At 30.1% G+C, this 7,618-nt stretch overlaps 1 long non-coding RNA gene across 1 annotated transcript in view; it reads right to left on the bottom strand.

Annotated features, from left to right (window-relative positions):
• The window catches only part of LOC124954561, a 6,677-nt gene extending 425 nt beyond the window's left edge, over positions 1-6,252 (bottom strand). The window contains exons 1-2 of the long non-coding RNA XR_007102571.1: positions 5,403-6,252; positions 1-3,397 (exon numbers count right to left, since the gene is read on the bottom strand). The exon at positions 1-3,397 is cut by the window's left edge and continues 425 nt beyond it. This is a non-coding gene — a long non-coding RNA (uncharacterized LOC124954561). The remainder of the gene's footprint in view (positions 3,398-5,402) is intronic.
• Between the last annotated feature and the right edge of the window lie 1,366 nt (positions 6,253-7,618).

The following is a 7,618-nucleotide window of genomic DNA, read 5'->3' as shown; positions in this document are numbered from 1 at the left end:
GAATGATTTTTAATCGGGTTATTACCTTTCTATTTTTCTTTTGTTTGTTTCTTTTTTTTTGTTCTTTTTTTTCCCCCTTAATATATCACGTAAATCAATCTTACGAAGTGAAAGGAAATTGATAAAAATATTTGTTTATGTTTAATATTTCCTTAAAATCTTTATATTATTTTATGTCAGATTGAATTGGATTTCGTCAGACGGCGTGTTTAACGTGATAAGCGTTCAACTCGATAATCCTTCAAAAAGTGACAACGTACTGTTGTCCTTAAACTAGAAAGAAAAAGGAATGGGAACACGAGATCCAAGAAAATCCTTTTCGAGAGATCAAAGTCCCTCGAGCGAAGTGGAATCAACGAATATTTTTCCCTCGTCGGATTATCGCGACAGTTTCCTTCTCGTCATAGTCGACAAAGTAATATTGTACGAGCGAACGAGCGAGCGAGCGAACGACCGAACGAAAAATATATATCAGTTTGGTTCTCGTTTATATCACAAATTTTTTTCTATCCACTTCAATCTAGCATCGTCATCGTTCGCTAACTCAACGTCAAACGGTCGCTATGATGTACTATGACCTCTGATTTCATTACTTTGTTCTGCGTTTTTTTTCCTTCTTTTTCTTTTTTTTTTTCTTTTTTCTTTTCTCCTATTTCCTCCCCCCCCCCACCGTTAATTCTTTTTTTTACGTTTTTTCTTTTTCTTCTTTTTCTTCTGCTTCTTTTTTTTTTTTTTTTTAAATTATAACTTCTGACAAGCTCCGACGGGTCTCAAACGATCTATCCTATATACGTATATGACAGGCAAAAAAATCGTAGGATTGTTTGCGTTAGGATTATTCGATGAAAAAATATTATATATAATAATTTGACAATCGTTTATCTTAATACAACGCTTTGAATGATAAATATCTATTTGAAATATCATTAGATTTAATTTCTCTCGCTGATGATATTCTATTTAATAGGTTGATTAAAAGTTTCGTCTAAGTATAATTTTATCGAGTGACCGAACACGATCGTCGTGTTAAAGTATGATAAAACTTTATGCATCACTTTTGAAGAAATATCTAATCTGATTTAGTTAAGAAGATATCAAGGAACGTGTTTGACGTTATCCCTATACTAGTGACAAAATTTTCATGCAAGTTAAATTATTTTTATCAGTTAATATAATCAACTGGTATAAACTGTGAACGTTGTTATTATTGCCCGAGATAAGCAAAATGTAATTAAGCTTGGAATCGTTTCATAAAATTACAACGCAAATAGAAATTTGATTTTACAACTTTAGATACACGTAATAAAAACTAATTTTAATCGAAGATGGCCGAAGTGTTGGATCAACAAAAAAATTCATTATATTCGGTGTTACCGTGAAAGTTGCAAGAAGGCAATAGTGCGAGTCGCGCGTACGTGCTCGGAGTTATTAGAAAATTAAATTACTTCGAAGCTCGACCAAGCGTTAATGAGCGACATCGGAATAAAATCCATTGGCTACGAAAACTCTCGGCATTTCCTATAATTTGTACAATTGTAATCGAAATTTAACGTAGCTATTCAACTCGAGTACGATCATTGAATATATAACGTATCGATTTAAATTGTAATTTCAAATTTTATTTTATCGTATTATCATCAATTAGATCTAAAAATTCGATCGTACGTCAATCACTGTTTGAAATCTATTTTTCATTTTAATTATATTATTATCAAATGAATAATATGAATATAAAATTTTTCAATTGCCCCTGAAAATAGATTATACCTATACATGTATGCGTAAAAGAATATCTATCTTGAATTAATCGAAGAACGGCGCCTCCATGATAGGCTACCTTTTTAACACCTACAAAGAACCCCTGTATATATGCAATATTAATTTTATCGATATATCGAATATTAATATATTTCAAATAATATCGAATCGATTTTATCGAATATTAATTCCAGTGAATTATTAAAAATCATCATTGATAATTTGTATTGTTAAATTGACGAAAAGATAAAAAGATAAAAAGGACAAAGAAAAATAAAAAAAAAAGGAAAAAGAAAATAAAAATAAAAACAAAAAGAAAAAGAAAAGGAAAAAGAAAACTGAAGATAATAATTTTATTAAAAATCGACATTATGACAAACGTTTAACGAGTAAACAAAACTTGTAATTAAGAAGTAAACATATAATATTTCGTATCGTCTTCTTCTGTCATCGTTCATATTGCGAACGTGTTGACACAGGTGTGTACGTAGTAAGTACATATATGCATTTGCCTTTTCATATGTAAGCTGCACTCCAACCGCAGAGCAAAAAATGTCTTGCTATTTGTATATTTGGACCACGAGTTTTACAACTCGACGTTCACGTTTCTTTCACGTCGGTGAGCATGATCTCAAAATTAAAAAGCTTGTCTAAGCGTGGGCAGTAGTAACTTTTAAAGAAAAATCTACATATCTTATATACATATGACTATGTGAAATTATGACGTGAAATTTTCTATTTTTCTTTCCTTTTTCCTTTTTTCTTTAGTTTTCTTCTTCATCTTCTTTCTCCTTTTTTTTTTTTTCCTTGAAAAGATCGCGTTAAAAAATATTCTTAGAAATATAATTGCAAAAATGGATGGGCCGTACGAAAAGATTATTTTACTGGGTTAGTATTGGATCGATACGAACCTCGGTTTGACCTTAAAAATAAAAATGTTGGTACCTACCTATTCGAACGATACTCTCTTTCTCTCTTTCTCTCTCTCTCTCTCTCTCTCTCTCTCTCTCTTTCTCTCACTTTCTCGAGTAAACTACTAGCAAACCCATTTTATTCCGAACTAGCTCGTATTTCAGTATTAAGCTCGAAGAAAGACGAGTTTATGGTTACGGGTAGGCCATCGGTAAACGCACGATCTATGTCATACTTTAAACGATTAATATACAACTTTTTAAATTATATTTGTCGTAGTTTAGAATCTAGAACGTATACTTTTTATGCATATGTATATCTATTTTTTATGTATAGATATATTTTTTTATATTTACATATTACGTTAATATTTACATATATGTAGGTGCACGTACTCCTTACATACACACACACACACACACATATATATATATATATATACTTACATATGCATGTATACCAGATGTTCGAACGCTCAAGCGGATGTTCATATATTCTCTTGCATTTATCGTTAAGGCATCGTCATAAAATGCCTAGAAGACCGTCATAAAAAGCAGGAACAAAGCAGCAAAGAGCTCATCTACGACCTCGATGTATATAAAACGATCGTTAATACACCTTCTAAGATCAAAATAATGATGCCGATGAAAGATTAAATGCTTCTTCAAAGAGAATCGTATTTTTAACGTTGATGATCTCTTCGTAAACCCTCGTTTCCATATTTTTCCTTTTTTTTCACGTTTCGAAGCCACATAAAAAATATTTATAAAAAAGAAAAAGGAAAAAAAATAGTAATAATAATAATAATAATAATAATAATAATGTTAAAATTTTTCTTATATACGATATAAAATTTTAATCGTGATCAAAGAATTTAATAAAACGTATGATATATGATAAAATGTAAATCGATTAAAATATGACGAGTGCTCGTTGAATATGATAAAGTCCCGCATATCTTATCGTGGCAGACGTTTATGGGAATCGTATTATATATAGGGAACGATGATAAATTTTCAGTAATGTCTACTCGTTGCGTTCAGCATACTCGATTACTGAAACAACAATATATATATATATATATATCTATACACTACTCGTTTGTTCTATATTATTATGCAAAAAGATTGACATATCTTGTTCTGACGTTTTCATCCTTATAATTAGATGGTTTTCAATGTTTAAAACAGAGCATGACAGTTATGGGTGTTCATTATAGTTGTCAGCACGTTAAGAACTTAAGAGACTATCTATCTATTCATATTTACATTACGTAGGTACGTATTACTAATGTTTACATTAGTATATAATACTCTACGTGTATATATATACTTATGTATACCATTATAAATACATATATATATATATATATATATATATATATATCATTGTGTTTAGAGATTAATAATAAAAAAAAGTATCATTGTAAAACAATAATTAATTAAGCAGTTTATTATATACCTTTTTTCTTCTGCTTATATATTATATCCACGTTGTAAATGATTGTTGATAAAAAAAAAAGTATCATTATAAGAAAAAAAATGTACATGATAAAGTTATTCATTTAAATATTTATTATTATCATATCGTTTGTTTAATATCACCGTATGTAATATATTTTTAAGGCTCGCCGAAATAATGTTCTCGATTATTTCGATTGATGATATTTCATAAATTAAGCAAAGTAATTTCTTTCTCTTTCTTTCTTTTTATTCCGTTTTTTATTTTTTTCCTTTCCTCCATTCATAATCGACAAGGTGTTTTTTTTTTTATTTTTATTTATTTATTTTCTTTTTTCTTACGAATGTTAATTAATATCGATATTTAAAGTAATTTGAAAATAACATCGATGTCCTTGTTTTTGGAAAAGAGAAAGAATGGATAAAAGTAATCCGTTGGAAATGAACGATAGAAGATATGAAGAAGTTGAGAAATTGAATCGTCCTCGTGATATATCGTGAAATAATCCATCGATATTACGGTGATCGATATCGGTCTAAAAATTTAATATAAAAAAAGATCGAGAGAGATGTCACGATTGATTCATCGTTTGTAAAAACAAATAAGTTCGCGCTTTTATTACTACGTATATATTATATAGATTCGCGAAAGCTTCTATCTCTTTTCAATATTTTCAAAGAAGAAAGAAAAAAAAAAGAAGAAAGAAAAAAAAAAGAACGTTCAATTAGTTTAAGCGTTTTTTATTCGTACAATAAAGATTGCAAATGAAAAAAAAATTTGCTTGTCGAATTCCCGCAAAAAGATATATATTTCGAAGAAGTAAAAGTAAATAAAAGAAAAAAGAGAAAAAAGAAAAGAAGAAAAGCAAAAAAAATTACGAAGACAAAATCCAATTTTGAAATGTTGCATATATATATATATATATATATATATATATATAAATCTTTTTGAACATGGTATAATCCTTAGAACGAGTATTATCGATTATCGATTATAATACGATATCTATCCTCGATAGATGGAGGCATGATTCTGAGTTAAACGAAAATTAGCAATCGAGCGAGAAGTCAAAGTGTTTCTTGTAACTTTCTTAGAGAAGTTCACTCTCTATCTCTCTCTCTCTCTCTCTTTCTCTTTCACTACGAAGTAAATACTAGAAAACTCAAGGATAAGAAAGTTCTATAGTATATACCGAAGGTGTAACATAGCGAGATGTAACAATTACTATTGGCTTTATAGAGTATACAATGAAAAGTACTTTTGAGTTTTACCTCCAAGCTGCACTCGATACCTTTTTGCTTTAAAGGCATTTTCCAATCCAGTTGAAGAATCGATTTGAATTCCTTTTTTTCTTTTTTATTCTCCTTCTTTCTTTTTCTGTCTGAAACCACTTTTTTTATACTCACCATATATACACATAGTTACATGCATACAGATATATATATATATATATGTATATATATATATAATGTATATCTATATATGCATTATGAAATTTGGATTATCTCTTAGAGCGATTAAACGATGAGAAGGATAGGAAATGTATTGAGGTAACACCAACACATATCTACACACACACACGCATATATATATATATATATATATGTATGGTGCTAGTGCGTTAAATCCACTAACCAGGAAATCCGATATGTTCCACTAAGAGTTACGTCGCATAGACGATAATTTACGGGGCTGGTTAAACACATATATGTATGTATATATGTATGTATATGTACATATACACAGATACATAAATGGAGTTATGTGGTTTATCTATATATGTGTTTAAAGCCGAGCTACCATCCCATTTCAAATTCCATTGGAATTATTTTAGAGAAATTACGACCTGTTCCATATATATATATATATATATACATACACAGACACACATACACACACACATTTTATATATATATATATATATATCTGATATATGTGAGTTTGATTATATATGAGAAAGTTTGGACGATCAAGGCCTACCTTGAATTTCTTCGTTTCTACGGAATATTCATATAATCGATGATATGCGATCGCTATTCATTGGAACCGGGAATCAATTATCCATTTTCTATTAGTAGAAGTTTCAGGTTGGCTCGTTCTTCTTGCTGTTGGTCTCCTACGCCTTTCATATTCTCTTTCCCTCCCTCCCTCCCACCCTCCCGCCCGTCCTCTCGTTCTTTCTTTCTCTCTTCTACCCTTATTCTGCCTGCTTTAAACTCACTTTGGTATTCCAAGGTCGTCCCAAGAAGATATAGAATTTAATGGCATATCTTATCGAGATTCGACTATCTCCCTCTCCCTCTCTCTCTCTCTCTCTCTCTCTCTCTCTCTCTCTCTCTCTCTCTCTGAAAGACTGCAATTTAGTGGCACTATCTTTAGGATATTAATAGGTATCAGCTGTTCGTCGTATTAATCTCTCGTCACTTTCGTGATAGTTCAAACGAAAATCTTTTATGTTATAGAACCAAAATAGTTATTGATCTATAAACGAGGATGAATCTTCTTTAATTAAATCTAATTTATCCTGAAAGAAAATAAAAAGAAAATACGCGCAGGCACGCGCGCGCACGCACGCATACACACACACACACACACACGTACACGCACAAATACACACACACACACACACACACATAGATATAGAAAAAAAGAAAATTATACATTGAACGATTAGCATAAGAAATGTTGTCTCCTCGCTTATCTCCTAGCTAGCTATCTTATTTCTAAAGCATATATGATCTTACTTTTTTGGTTTATTCATTTTTATTTAATCTCTCTCTCTCTCTCTCTCTCTCTCTCTTTTTATTTTTCTTTTTTTCCTTTTTTTTGTCTTTTTTTTATTTTATTTCATTTTACTTAATCTTTTAATATTTTCGTTACCTTTCGTTTTATGGGCAATGGATACATCTTCAAAAAATTGGAGCTTAAGTACTTTAAGTAGGCGTTAGTTACCTTTTTTTTTTCCTTTTTTTTCCTTTTCTTTTTTTTGTTCTTTTCTTCCTTTCCTTCTCTCTCTTTTTTTTTTTTATCCTCTCTCTTTTACTTTATACTAATTAGGTATATAGTTACTGCACCTCGTATATTATACGCGATGATTTAGGCACTTTAGAACGTACACATACATATATATTTATATTTTATATATATATATATATATATATATATATATATATATGAAATTATTAAATCACTGATCACGCTCGTACGATAAATCATCATTTTCTAATGTCCTTTATCGTTCTTCATTGATTTACATTATCTCCCTCCCTCCCTTGCCCCTCTCTCTCTCACACTTTCTCTCTCTCTCTCTCTCTCTCTCTCTCTCTATCTATCTATTTATCTGTCTCTCGCTATCTATCTTGTTTTATTTATCATCTTTATATTGGAGGAAAAAGGAAGAACGGAGAAGGAATGTTCACACATGTTAAACAAGTCTTTTCAAAATCGCGAATTGCAATTTTGTTCACGGTCTGCCATATTGAAACTA

Source organism: Vespa velutina, chromosome 15, assembly GCF_912470025.1.
Source record: "Vespa velutina chromosome 15, iVesVel2.1, whole genome shotgun sequence".
Lineage (NCBI taxonomy): Eukaryota > Metazoa > Arthropoda > Insecta > Hymenoptera > Vespidae > Vespa > Vespa velutina.
This window is presented reverse-complemented; position numbering and strand designations above follow the sequence as displayed.